The following is a 15,722-nucleotide window of genomic DNA, read 5'->3' as shown; positions in this document are numbered from 1 at the left end:
TTAGATTTTGACACTGCATCTGTTGTGCCAAGGAAATTCAGATTTGTATACTCCTAAGACTTTCCTTTTCTGCAGTATGCCAAGGAAATTCTGGTTATCTCACTCCAAGATTAAAGAGTACAAGTGCTTAAATTTCCTATCATCTCAAACACTGGGATAGCTACACTGATGGAAGCAATGTTACAAATCCATAGAGGTCTCAAAAACAAAATGAAATAATGGCTAAAAAAAATCTCTGGAAGTATTAAGTAGTCAAATACATACAGTATGATAATTTAAAAAAAAAACTGGAGACCAAACTGCCAATTAACAAATGTGCTAATCTCATTTTGGAAGTTAGTAGCTAAAAGAAATAAAAAGACCTTTAATCTAAAAAAAAATTCTGTAACTTTTGTTCATAAGCATCATGTAAAAGGACAAGAATTTTCTTATTTCATTTCCAAGTTAAGTTTTAATTTTATAATTAAAATACTTTATAACATAATTCAGATAACCAAAGTTCTCTAACTTTCAACAGGGAAAGAATGGATGGCAGAAATAGCTCATAAAATAGGACAGGGAAAATATATATAGCTAGATTATTTTATTTTAGTTTCTTTAAAAAAAAATGAAAAAAGTTAAGCTAAGATATAATTTTGTTGGCAGGGTACAATGGCAAAGTGGTTGAGTCAAAGCTGTTTCAGCTTCCTAGCTAGAAAAACAAACACCATACACTGGGTTGGATTAAATGAGCATTTATTGGCTCATGTTTTTGAGGCTAGGAGAAGTCCAATATCTAGGGGTGAGCAAGGCGGTACTTTATCTCCAAAGACTGTTGTTCTGTGGCTTGCTGCTGGCATTCCTTGATCCTTGGCTTTACTGTCACATTGCAATCAGTCTCATGGTGGCATCTTCTCCTTTCTCGGGTTCTGTTGACTTACAGCTTCTGGCTGCTCCCTGTGTCTTCTTCTTCCTGGTCCAATTCCTTTGTTTATAAGGACTTCAGCCATATTGTATTACAGCCCACCCTCATTCAGTTTGGGCATGCCTTAACTAATAACATCTTTAAAGGTCCTTTTTACAAATAGACTCACACCCACAGGACCAGGAGTTGGGACCTGGACATGCCTTTTGTGGAGGACATGATTCAATACCTAGTAAAAAACTTATTTTATTTCAGTTTCCTGCATTTGGATCATGAAAATGGCATTTATTTTTCTGTTTTTATTATATTAAACTGCATACTTATTCTGGACTGTTATTTTTAAAAGGATAAATATCAGAAATAATTATATATTGCTGTGAAGTTTAAATTTCTGTTGTTGATGGTATTGGCATTGTGGTGGTTGTTTTCCTTTGGAGCCATGCATATACATGAAAACTAGAGAAACATAAATCTTATCCTCCATTGCATAATTCTCCCCAGAGAAGATCTAAGTATGAAAGGCATCATTTTTATTCTTCAACATATGCATGGATTATCTTCACTGTAAACGAAGAAGGGAAGATTGCCTAATCCGAGAAGGCATTTGTCCAAAAAATAACTTTGCCTTGAAACCAGTAGTCATTCCCCATAAGACAGAGTCCCTTGTGTGAATAAATCCGGGAACTACATTTTGTACAATACTGGTATAAAAATGGCTACAGGATACTGTTCTTTTTCCTGTCAACAAATACCAACTGACCACACTTATGGCAGCACTTGAGAGGCAGAAGGGCAATTGTTTCACATTGATGTTTCACCTGAAGGAGTTGGTGACCACTCAATTAAAAAGAATAATTTATAATCCATTACCATTATAATGTTCTTTTCAGTCTTTCTTGCTCCTGGGATGTCTGGAAAGGCTAAAGAAGAGCATATTTTGAAACTTGTCACAATAATGTTTCTGTCTCTTCTAAGTAGAAATCTTTTCCCATGTTTTATAATTGATAGAATGGTCTTCATCTACGTATTGAAAAGTAGGCATTTTGCCAATTTGGGAAAGCTCTCTGTGGACTTTTACTCCATTATTATGGGATTTTTGAAACGGTGCCTGGCTACAGCAGAATGGATAGTATCTTTCCACAGAAAGAAGAATCAATAAATACTACAGAAAAGGAAAAAAAAGCAAAAGTACTGTAGGTTCTTAAATGAAAATTGATTTCCACCATTGACCATGGAACAAGCTCATCAGTAACACTGCATTTAGAGGGAATCTAATTGTTTCTTCTCAAGGTAGGGTTTGAAGTTGGAAGGGAAGTATAAGAGGAAAATCAGTCCTCTGTTATCACAAGTAGCTTAGTCACAGCATACCGATTCAAGAAAACGCAATTGTTTTAAGAGGCCATTGTAACCACTCAGTGAATTGCCTCAGAAAACTAGCTGCATTCCTCAGAAATATATGGTTCAATTTTTATTCATTCTTCATATATGTTGTTGACCTCTAGAGGTGCCCTTAATCTCTCTGTTACATAGTAAATCAAACACAAATGAAACTGTATTTATGCAAATTCACTAGTAAAACAAGGAAGTCATCCAAATTGTGGACCATACTAATGATTCCTCTCCACATTGTTAATCACTTAGCATGTAATCATAATAGGGTTGCAGAGTTGACCAAAGCAGACAATTCTCTGGTGACATGGGGCTTATATTCTACTTTACAGATGTGTGGTGGGGTGGGGGTGGGGGTGGAGGAGCTATATGGTATTCTAAGGTGTGTGTCATCCAGATAATAAACAAGTAAAAATTAATGAAAAATGTAATTTCCGATAGAGATAAATGGTGAGACCTGAAATTGAAGCAGAGCGTCCCAGGCTAAGGAAATAGCAAGCATAAGGGATTGCCATGGTCAAGGGACAGAAGGATAAGGGCCAGTGAGGTTGGATCTGGGTGAGCTAGAAAAGCATTACATGTTGATGTGAGAGAGTTATACAGGCACCAAATCATGTATGACCATGGATGGTAAGCAGCTGGAGCCTCACTGAAAGTAAGACTGGAAATCTTTGGTAGTTCCTAACTATATCCTCAGAGGGATTGAAGCCATAGAAAATACCTAAAAGTACACCATCAAGCTTTCCAAGATCTTTCAATCAAGCTCACATTTACTGAACACTACATTGCTAAACAATTTAGTTTTTAAAATTATAATGTAAACTGGTATCCCCATTCATCCGGGCACAGTTCATTTATATTTTTATCTTATTGTCAATAATTTTACAATCTATTATTAATCACAGATTCATTTTTGGCACAGTGGAAGGAGTATTAACTTAAAGCAAATGGTACTCAGTCTTAATAGCTGTTGACTGGGTGACCCTGGACAGTTCTTAAACATTCCAGGTCTTAGTTTTTAGTCTCCGAATTTAGGAAGTCAGAGCTATCCCATGCTCTGCTCTGTGTTTTTAGGTGTTTTATTTCAATCCACAAAACAATTCTGTGATTTGGGTATTATTGTCATTCCCATTTAGCAGATAAAACAACTGAGGTATGCAGAAATGCTCGGTTAGGGTCCATAGCCAGTAAAGTACAGAGCCTAGGTTTAAACACAAAAAGTTCATCTGATTACAGAGCCCACACTCTTAAACACTATTATAAGTTTAATAGAACAACTCATTGTAGATGATTAATAAGGACTAATTACTTCTTTCATTATTTTCTGCACTCCCTCCCTATTTTGACTTGTAATAACTTATTGGCAGTAAATTTAAATATGAAATTATATAATCTTTCAATACTTGATCCCAAATTGTTGTCTCTTTGCTAATTTGTCATCTTGCCCACAAACCTGAACCAACTGCATCCAATTATTAAGAAATAAATCTATTTATTGTATTTCTCTCTTTACCATTTTCACAATAAGATAACCTCAGGTGATGTTGCTAATGGAATTCCAAATCTCTTGGCTGATGCTTCCAATAGAAAATACAATGTATGATATACTTAGAGATTTCAAAGCAAATGATAAAATTTCCTCCATTTGACAGAACAACTGATACATAGTAACTATTTTCTGATACTCACTTTTCAAGTTATAGTAAATAATTTTTGATAGAAGAAAACAAGAGAACAATATTACAAATCAAAAAATTACCTGAGAACTCACACACCTGAAAATTTACAAGAAGTCATGGCCTGTCCAGACAGTGGTATTTCATTATTTACAAGCAGGTGAAAAAATACAGCTGAAATAGACATAAAGAAACAAGTAGCAGGTAGAGCATCGGTATTATGGGGTACTGACAACAGCATTAAAGATGTGTATTGTTTCAGAAGTAGTAATTCTGGTTTTCATGTAGAACTCCTTATATGTACAAATATGTAACATGCATGTGTGCAAGCAAGAATTGAGTATTTGTTTACTGGGTTCAAGGAAAGCACCATGATTTTGTTGAACTTTTTACACATACATTTTTCACTTCATTTTGCTTTCATGACAACTTTGAGAAATAGGTAGTGGTAGTGCTGGTGGAGATAATAGTATTGTTAATAATGGAAGTAGTAGCAGTAGAACTATTTTATAGAAGCAGAAATTGAAAATGAGATATTAATAAATTACCTCAAGTCATTCAACTGTGAGGGATAGACCTAAGTCCTAAACTCAGTTCCTTATATTCCAAATCTCTGGATTTTTCACCACAAAAGGGCTTTGAAGTTCAGCATTATTATAAATTCAATTGCCATTAGTATATGTCATATTTGAAAAGAGTGTTTAACTATGAAAAAATGCATTATAGTTTGGATTTCATATAATATTTGCATTATATTTGATTATACAAATATTCTAAAGAGAATGCTGTGTTTTATAAACCCAAATAGGATAAAAGTTAAGCATAAAAATTTTAAAAAGCAAAATCTATTAGATTCCTTTAATGTACTTAATCCCATTTATATTTAATTAATTTCTAGATATTTGATACTATTTTCAATTTTTTAAGTAATGAAATTGAGGGATTTATTGAGGCCATTGAAAAGCTGTCAACAAAGTGGAGGGTCAATAATTTATTTTCATCCCATCTATAAATATAAATATCATACTTGTATAAGTAAATGCAAATATATAAGATTCCCTAACATGCAAGTTTCTGTCATTGTCTTTCAAATCCAAAAACACATATTATTGTGACAAACTTAAAAGTTTATCAAAAATTATCATTCAGGAGACCAAAACTTAGACTGGCAATAAGAATGGAATTAAGAATATTTATTGAACAACCACAATGCTGAATAGTGTGCTAGTTGTTTTTACCTGTTATCTCTTTTCATCCTAACAAAACAGTTGCAAAGTATTTAAACATTTTACAGAGGAGTAAACTGAAATTGAGGAAGATTAAATAACTTCTCTCAAGTTGTGCTACTAGTAATTTTCAGAATCCATATTTCGTCATACCTAGTATCTCCCTTAGGAGGAAACAAGTAATAGTTTTCTAGACTACTTAACCCATAGCAGTAGCTAAATGACAAAAAAGGGTATTAATACCAACTGTTGAAATAAATGGTTCTCAAGAGAACTCCCTGCTACCACAGAGTCATTTCATATTAACTTCCAAATAGTTATAACAAGGTAATGACTTGTGGGCTCGACAAGCCTGATCTCCATAATTGTCTAGTAGTGTGAAGAGGCAAAAGATCCATATCTTGTTACTGTTTCATCTTGGTACATTTTGTGTTCTTGTGATACTAACTTATAATGATTTCTTCATTTTCTATTTTATTATAGTAGTATATATTATAAACTCCTTCTACACTTCCATTGTAAGTAGTTCCAACTTCTCAAGATAAATACTTGAGCACAGCAAGAATGAAAAAAAGGTTTGCCTGACAGCATGATATTGGAGTAATTTTGAACTAATATTATAAATCAGATAGTCAGTGTTTCTGAAATGCATAATTTATAGTAGAGTTAAATATAAGAGAAATAACAAAAAAAAGAACATTTTTACCATTGATAACAATCTTAATCTCTGTAAAATTCATTGAAGACCTATATTCACTCCAGGCAGTGGAGGTACCAGGCAAAATAATCATACTTTTTAAGGTAAAGTTTTAGAAAGTTCATTGCAATTACAAAAGTTGTCCAGGGACAGGAAGTTCATCTAAATATTTTTCCTGTTATTATGTTAACAATAAGGCTGCAAAAGTAAGTGGCCCAAATGAAAAAGCCATGCTATCAACAGATAGCCCAAATTGGAAATAAAGGAGAGGAAATCCTATATTTCAAATTTGATTTTTCATTCTTCAACAATTTATGTAATTTAATGATATCTTCTAAAACTGCAATTTTCATCATAAAGTTACCCTTTAACCAGACATGATGATTTATGTTATATTGACTAAGGTTCCTGTAAATTTGAGTACAAAGCAAATGTTTAAGTGATTTTTTTATAACTCCCATTTGCAATTATATTTGACTTCTGTCTTAAAAATCCTTTGGCAATTAAAAAGCTTAATAGTTAATGTCTTATTTCTTCAGTTGAGCAGCTGATTTATACACTGTAACAATAAAGCCAAGATTTTGTGTTAAGTTCCAGTGTGAACTTACATGACATCTACTTCTGCTCTTGACCATCATCAGTCATCTTAGTAGGGGATGTAGTGCACATTTTTCTGATTCTAAGGATGTCAAAGACCACATAAGAAAGCATGGATTTATTACAAACAACCTTCCATCAATCCGAGGGAAACAACTCCAGCCCATTTATAGGTTTTAGAAGTACATTTATTGTGCAAACATTCACACTAACAATGTTCTTAGTCTCTGGAACCTAAATGGTAGATACCGTAAGAAAAGAAAGTAATATAAAAAAACATGCCATTTAAATCCTGCAAATCTCAATACCAGTCAATCAGAGGGAAAAATCACAGTTCTCACAGATCTATAGTAAATGTGAATCCAGTATAAAATTGTAGTGCCTAATATATCTGCTGTGGGAGATGCAAGGTTAAAGTCAGCCTTTCTGATTATAAGGCTAGTAGGATTTGTAGAATCACCATAATTTAAAATAATCCATCTGTAGTAAAATAGGACTGAAGCTAAAGATATGAGATCCTATGCTTGGGGAAAAAATGACTAGAAAGAACCAAATCATGAGCAACAACTCCTGTTAGTCATGATAAAAGAAGGAAGTGGCCAGTGTCATGCATGGTCCTTGCGTCTGATGACTGCCAACAACTCTGCTAGGATCCTGGTAATAGGCAGCCCAGCCAAACTCACAATCTTTGATTAGAGCCTCAGTGAAAATCCCCATTTAGTCTCCTTAACTGATAAGCTGAGCTGGATAACAAGTGAACCCAGAGGGACACCCCTACATGCCATCCTTCAGCTAGTCCCACTTTGATTTCAATATTATCTTCTATAGAAGGGGACATATTCCAAGCTGGAGATCCTCTAAGCACCAAAGAAAGAAATCAAGGAGTGTGTATTCTTTTGTAAAATAGGTGCAGCCCTACTAATGGTCTATTTTGTTTCTTGAGGACTTTAATTTGCCTTTTATTTATAGGTGAACTCTTTCTCTTGGAGAAAAGCAATGGAAACCCATTAGCTCTCCTCAGGGAGAGAGATTAAAAACTTCTGGCTTCGAGATCAGCTGCTATTTGGGTAAGAAACAATGTTTTGAATTGAGTATATGAAGACACATTATACCTCTAAGTTTTTTCATTTAATTTATGTATATAAAAATTTTCTATGCCATGTAATATTTTAAGGAAAAGGGATCTGTGCACTGCTAAATTCTGTGAGCCTGTACTAATAATTTTTTTCCATAAAATTTTGGAGATCCCTTTTCTAACATATACACACATGCTTAATTGTTTCCTTAGATATTTACTCTCTTGCCTAATCTGGAATTGTTCCAAGTTGAATTCTGTATTAGCTCTTAACTGAGTGACATCATGGACATTGAAGAGGTAGAGAGTCATGGTATTATTCAGATATGGCCAGGTTTAGACACAGGCTTCAAATAGTCTTCTGCTAAATTGCTGAGATTCTTACCTAATCTTTTCAGAGAAATGCCTGACTGCACATGTCAAAAGACCCATGTCTTCTGATAGACAAAAGAAAACATCCTCTATTAACACTAAAAATGTGCATTTTGGGGCTCCATAAAAATTTGAACTTGAATTAAAAAGCTTCTGATGTTGAACAATTTTATATCCAAATCTTTCCAGGAGAAATGGATGTGATATGGATAATATTCTGGTAGCTGATTCCAGAGACTACGGTAGCTGGAGAATATATAAATATATTGTATAATTTATATATATAGTTCTTGGATGCAAATATGATTTAGCAAAATGTTTCATGAGGTACAGTGTGTATGTGATGTCTTTTAGATCTTTCTCAGACTTGTAATAAATAAAGCAATGGTCCCTAAATGATTTAAGAGTCACAGTCTGTTTCATTAGCAGTCCTATGGATATGCTGAAAGGGCCTACACCAGGAGATAAGGTCTTGAGTTCATACTGCACTGGGTGAGTAGTTTGTAACTAGGAGACTCTAGAAGCCATCTAATCTAAATAGTTATTGTGGTTCATCCAGAAATAGGACATGAGTGCCAGAGTAAGAATTCTGAAGGATGAAAACTACAAGAAACACAATGTCAGCTGGATTGAAGTGTATATCTCAGGCAATGAGCTGTAATTGTGGCTTATCCTATGCTGAGAGCTGCCAGTATTAGGCTTGCAGAATGAAGGTACTGGGCTTGGCCAGGTATTTTCAATGTTCTTTAAATCAAGGACACTATCATATGTTATCAATAGATAACATACTATATCATAAATAGTTTCCATCTGATTATTCAAATTATGTGCTTTATCTACTTTACTTCATGAATTCTGCTGGGTCAAAATCTTCTATATCAATGCTTTTAACATGAGGAATATCCATCCACACATTTATTATCAATTTCTTTGGGTCTTAAGTTTTTAAAATATATTAGACTGAATAAAAGAGGGCATTTTGAAATGAAAATGATTGTATTTGATGACTCTTTTCAATATGCCAGTCTTTTTCTGTAACACTTAAGATAAGTACACTTATTAGGAATGGTTATTCAACAAATGGCAGATACAAATGAATGCTTGTTATATTCTGCATCATCCCAAAGTCTAATTCCTGAGCCAAGCCTAATAATATATTTTTTAAAGATATTTTTGATTGGTGAAGTAATATATACCTAGTGTTTGGGAGGTAAACAATGTTATATATCATATCCTAAATATATCAAGGCTGAGTGATTTTAATTTGTTCATTTACTAACAAATTAGTAAACTCTTTGGAATTCCAAATGTATTTTAAACAAGCATTTCAATATACATTTTATAAGTGTGATTAAAAATGACACTTTCTTCTATTGCAATTTAGGCCAGTCCTGGCTTCATGACTCATATGTGAGGAGAAATGAAATAATTGAATATACATAGCATGTGCCCTGAACTATTTCTTCTGTATCTCATTGAAATTCTGTTGCAATTTATCATAATTTAAGCACCATATGGCAGTGGTAGTATATGAGATGCCTTCAAAGAAGAATTGAAAAGTGGGCTAACAGCATTTATCCATCATCAGGGAACTCATATCTCTTTGATTCAAGAAAGAAATAGACAAATTATGGAATGGGGTAAAAATTCCATAATTTAAGTTATTTGTTACATCCTGTGGAAAAAAAGTCAAAAGGTATTAAGCTGCTCACAAATCATTGGTATATATTTTATGCAGTCTGCCAATATGTTGGTAGTAAATCCCTACATGGGGAAAAATTAGAAATTAAAAGAATGCCAAACACTATTTGCTACTTTGCAAGTACCTTTGAAATTATGAAAGGTATACTCATTTAAACTTCATTCTAAGATAGCAGACATATCTAAATTCCATATTCTGAAACTTATTGGGAAATTTATTAGAATAATCCAGGTTATTAGTGGCTTATATCCTATGCTTCATTGAAAATATATATTTTTGAAGGAAAAACTGATTTCACTAATTTTTTCTAGCATCTTAATTATTCAAATATTTGCTAATACTTCTTATTAGCAAAAGAAAGGAAACACTTCTCAGTTATAGTACCTGAGATTTCCTAACTTGGCTTCTATTTTTTTTTTAATATTGGATAAAATATTAGAAGAAATATTTCAATTGAGAAATGAAAAACTAGAGAAATTTTATGAAAAATAAGACAGCCAAACTTGAAATGTGTATGCAATTTCTAATAACACACTCTATAGTCTATAATAAAATATATAACATATAGTTTCTTAATAAAATAATATTCTGACTTCAGTGTTGATTTAAGTACTTAAAACTATAGTTTACTCATGCTTAGAAATAGGATAACTGATAGGCTGATTTTTTAAAGGCCTAAGAACATAACTTCTTAATGAAATCCAAAAGAATTCTAATAAATCAAATAGAATTATATTCTGGTTTGCTAAAGCTGCCATTATGCAAAATACCAGAAATGCATTGACTTTTATAAAGGGGATTTATTAGATTACAAATTTATAATTCTAAGGCCATAAAAGTGTCCAAACTAAGGCATCAACAAGAGGATACCTCTGAAGAAAGGCCAGTGGCTTCCGGAACACCTCTGTTAGCTGGGAAAGCATGTGGCTGGCATCTGCTGGTCCTGTGCTCCCAGGCTTTGGTTTCAAAATGACTTTCTCCAAAATGTCTCTGGGCTTCTTTCTCTCTTAGCTTCTCTCTCTCAGCTTCTGTGCATCTTTGCTTTTTCTCCCAGGGTGTTTCCCTCTAAACATCTGGGGGTCCTTTCTTAGCTTCTCCAGGGCAAAATTTGGGCTTCATCTCTTAGCTTAGCATCTCCAAACATCCTTCTGTCTGTATCTCCAAACATCTCCAAGCATCTGGGTCTCTGTCGGCTCCTAGCTTCTCTCCAAAATATCTCTCAGCTTCTCTGGGCTCCTTGTTTTTGTGAGCTCTCCTAAAGGACTCCAGTGATCTAATTAAGACCCACCCAGGATGGGTGGGATCATATCTCCATGGAAATAATTTAATTGCAGGTCTCACCCACATTTGGTTGTCATATCTCCGTGGAAACTCAAAAGGTTCCACCCAACAAGATTGGATTAAAGGATCATGGCTTTTCTGGGGCTCATAAGTGTCAAACTGGCACAAATTATAACAATTACTGAGAAAAACATTGTCTATATCAGACACAAGTGCATTTAGGAATGTGATGTGTGGTTTCAGCAGTAAATGCTGCTGAGCTTAAAATTCTATGTCTGCACTTTATTATCTTCCTCTAATCTATACTGACAATAGTAAAACCTCCCTCTTTCTAGTAAAGACTTCTCCCTCCACTTTTAATCCCAATCCCGTCCTGTATTCCACTCTCAAAGTCATCATATCTTTATTAATCCTGTTTCCCAATATTATCATCAGACTCTTCCTGGATTATACATATCAGCATTAAACTATGATTTACTATCTCCCTTAAAAGCCACACCCAAAAATAAGCAAAAATGAAACAAAACCCTTCACTTGATCTGACATCACCCCCCTCCCCAACCATTACAGCTACAGTTGATTCTCAATCCATTACAGCTTGGCTTCTGTCTCTACCACAGTCAACAATGAAGAATTGTCAAATTCAGTGAGTATTTGCCTATCTTTCTCTCACTCAGCATTCCAGAAGCTATGAAGTAGTAAAATAATCTTATTCCATGAAAAACTATATGTGTGTACAATGGGGAGTGGGGACACTAAGATTGGGGTAGGGGAGGATTCACTTACACCACCCGCCTTGTTTTCTACCTACATCCCTGGATTTGCCCTGGTCTGCACTTCTAATGCCTCTTTTAGTATGGAGCATGAACATATCTGGGTTCTCCAGGACACCAACTTGAATGTTGTACTTCTGCCTCTGAACATTTTAATTTGTCATGATCTCATCAGTTTCCAGTTATTCAAAGACCAGCTCTCTGTTGATGTCTAATTAATTTATCCACCTCAGGGTCCTCATATATTACTCAGACTACTGTTCACACATTTATTTAAAATTTCCATTAAAAGTATTACATATATCTTCAATGTAATATGTCCAGTATGAAATGCTTGCATTTTCTTTCTTAAATTCATTCAGCTCACCCTCTTCCCATACACATCTCAGAAAATAGCACTTTTTTTTTATGTGATTAGATTGCAAGAAAATAAGTTTCATTCAGGATTCATTCTTTCATGATGCTTTAAGCACTTTGATGGTCCCTGAGTTCTTGAAACAACCCAAGTTTTTTTCAGCCTCAGACCCTTTGCACATGGTGTTCACTATGCCTAGAATGTTCTTCAAGTCATTTTCAGGTAGCTAGCATCTTATCATTTATGTTGTTATATCTTAAATTTTAATTATTGACAAAAGCTTTCTATAACTGCACTCTATAAAATATCAACCCTTTCTCCCTGCAGGTATTCTCTATTCAGGTCCTTGTTTTTGAAGTTTTATATATAGCTTCATATCATTACTTAAAGTTATTTAATCAATAATCTGATATCTGGTTTGCATTTCCACCCTCCACTAAACTGTAAGCTCCATTATGCCGGAGACCAGTTCTCTCTTGTTTAAAAATCCTAGTTCCTAGGATAAAGCAAGCACGCAGTGAATAGTTTTTGAAAGAATTAATGCATATTGGGTCTCTGCCCTTCACCAAATTAATTGACATATGTATCTATCTTATTTCAGTTTTTAAGGACTTAAATGCCCAGAATACCGTGGCTACTGCTGAATTGTTTGGGAAACATAGGCATGCCCTTGGTTGTTTGGCTGAGAATGGGGGAGTCTGTCTTTCTCTCATGTATCATTTCTTGCATCAAGGGTCCTAGCATTGATCTGACTCTAGCACATGTTATGAACTTATTAACTGTGAAAATTGTGTCCATTCTGTATTCTTCAAGATCAAATCCCATGCCATGCTGTTAGGACATATGAAGATGAGAATGGTATTCTAGACGATGAATGACCTTCTGCAGCTCCATGAAGAGAAACCTGAGAAGGCATTGTTTGCTCCTCCTTAGGAAGAAGAAAAAAGGGAGAGGAAAGGGAAAGGAAAGGGAAAAAGGGTAAGGAAGAGGAAGAAGAAGAAGAGAGAGGAGAAGAAGAGGTTATTGAGACCTGGTATATCATACTTCTATATTTTTAAACCATATTTTGACTCCCTCAACTCTAGGTAATCTCTTGTATTATGAATTAAGGTGGATGAGATGCAATAATTTAAATTAACGGTTTCTATTTGCTATAGCTGTCAAAATGCAATATACCAGAAATGGATTGGTTTTTACAAGAGGGTTTATTAGCTTACAATTTTACAGTTCTAAGGCCATGAAAATGTCCCAATTAAGGCATGAAGAGGAAGATACCTTCTCTGAAGAAAGGCAGCTGGCATCTGGGACACCTCTGTCACATGGGAAGGTGCATGGCCAGCATCTGCTGGTCCTTCTTTCTGGGTTCCATTGCTTTCAGCTTGTGGCTTCAGTGGCTTTCTTGGCTCCTCCAGTTTTTGTGGGTCCTTGCTTGTTACTCTGGGTCTTTTTTCTCTAAAAAACTCTCTGGGTGTTTTCTCTCTTTTATTCTCATAAAGGACTACAGTAAAAGGATTAAGATCCACCTTGAGTGGTTTGGGTCACAACTCAAATGAAACAAGCCAACCAAAAGGTCCCACCCACAATAGGTCTACACCCACAGGGATGGATTAAAAGAAGATGGCTTCTTTTGTGGTGCATAACAGTTCCAAACTAGCACACCAGCTAATTAATTTTGTTGATTCTTTTGAGATGCTGTCTCCTACTCTCTCCAAAGGAAATGTTTGTTATGTAGCATTCAGATCCTAGAGCAGAAATATGTAGGTGTAGATAATTGTAGCATGCCCTAAGTTAAAGCACAGCCTTTTGAAAATGCCATTTCTCATACAATGGCTATTCATTTTATTATAGAAACTACAAAGATTTTAATCATTTAAGACTTTGCAGGGAAAAAAATGGGTAAATGAAGGAACATTTTAGCAAATGAAAAGAGATGATAAAATACTTTTTATACATAAATATATTAATATGACATTGTGGAAAAAGCAAGAGACTATATTCTTCTGTAATACTTCCTAGATTTTATCAACTATAAAATAGAAATATTATTTTCCTCATAAAATTGATGTGGGGTTAACTGAAATCTGTGAAAATCAATATATAGCATTTGGTACATGGTAAGTTTCAATAAATGTTATTTTTATAAAATGTGACTATCATAAATCCTCTATAATTAGTACTAATTGAGAGGAAGACAAATATAATAGTGAAATATGTTCAATAAGCAGCTTTGTCATTTTCAATTTCACATTTTAGTAAAAATTGACTCAGAGTACACTGTTTCAATCAACATATATTATTTAATTGTGAATTAGTGATCTTCCATTATCCCAGTTGATTGTTAAGTTAGTGCATTACCTACTAAATGTCTTTAGAGTATCAATTTTAATTGATATTCACATTTGATTTATAGTTCATTGCCGCTTAAAAAAATTAAATATTCAATTTTTCTTAAGCTAAAATTTTTTTGTCAGCAGATCTTTTAAGGAGTATGAAAGTACATCTTAGCCCTGTGCTATCTGAATTAGCACAGATTACAATTAGCAGAGTTTGACTATGTAAGGTTTTACAAAGTAAAATCTATTTCTAATCATTGGAAAGGAAACATTAAATATGAAGTTAATTCAGAATAGTCATGGTTCATCTCTCTGACCAAGGATTTTAGCAAACAGGCAAGGAAAATCAGGAGGATAGATTGGAAATGTCTTCTGAAAGATAAGGAAAAGCTCTACAACCCATGGGAATTCTTCATTTCATAAAATAAAAATAAAATTAATTAATTAATTAAAAAAATAAAAAAGACAATGCACTGTATTAGGTTGAAAGGAAAAAGAAGAATGAAGGCCAGAATTCAGATATGGAGAAATGGGACAAAGAGAAAGAACAATTAAAAGTAAAATGGAAATTAATGAAACATTTATTTTTTAAATTGAGAAGCTAAAATGTTCATATATTAACTAATGAAAGAAAGTTTCCAATGCATGCTTCAAGATCTTTTAAATAAGATGTTTTTATGTTCAACAATTTTATCAGTAAGGAATCTTGTAGTTTCAAGTAACTTAAAACCAGATGCACACTAACATAAAATTTAAATGAAGGGAACTAAATTAAATAGGCTCTCCCCCTTTTCACGAAGGTGGCACTGAAAGCGGAGAAGGAAGCCCCCACCCCTCCCAAATCCGAAGCCAAAGCAAAGGCTTTAAAATCCAAGAAGGCAGTACTGAAAGGCATCCACAGTCACAAGAAAAAGAAGATCCACACTTCACCCACATTCCAGTGACCCAAGACGCTGCATCTCAGAAGACAGCCCAAATATCTTTGGAAGAGTGCCCCCAGGAGAAACAAGCTTGACCACTATGCCATCATCAAGTTCCTCCTGACCACTGAGTCAGCCATGAAGAAGATTGAAGACAACACCACACTTGTGTTCATTGTGGATGTCAAGGCCAACAAGCACCAGATCAAACAGGCTGTGAAGAAGCTCTGTGACATTGACATGGCCAAGGTCAACACCCTGATCAGGCCTGATGGAGAGAAGAAGGCATATGTTTGACTGACTCCTGACTATGATGCTTTCAATGTTGCCAACAAAATTGGGATCATCTAAACTGAGTCCAGTTGGCAAATTCTAAATATAAGTTTGTTGACCATAAAAAAAAAAAAAAATTAAATAGGCTC

General features: G+C 34.3%; 1 pseudogene; it reads left to right on the top strand.

Moving 5' to 3' along the window:
- The first annotated feature begins 7,068 nt into the window (after positions 1 to 7,068).
- Positions 7,069 to 15,651, top strand: LOC119530264 (annotated as a pseudogene).
- The last annotated feature ends 71 nt before the right edge of the window (positions 15,652 to 15,722 follow it).

Source organism: Choloepus didactylus, chromosome 3 (genome assembly GCF_015220235.1).
Source record: "Choloepus didactylus isolate mChoDid1 chromosome 3, mChoDid1.pri, whole genome shotgun sequence".
Lineage (NCBI taxonomy): Eukaryota > Metazoa > Chordata > Mammalia > Pilosa > Megalonychidae > Choloepus > Choloepus didactylus.
Note: the sequence above shows the minus strand (reverse complement) of the source record. Positions and strands in the feature narration are given on the sequence as shown.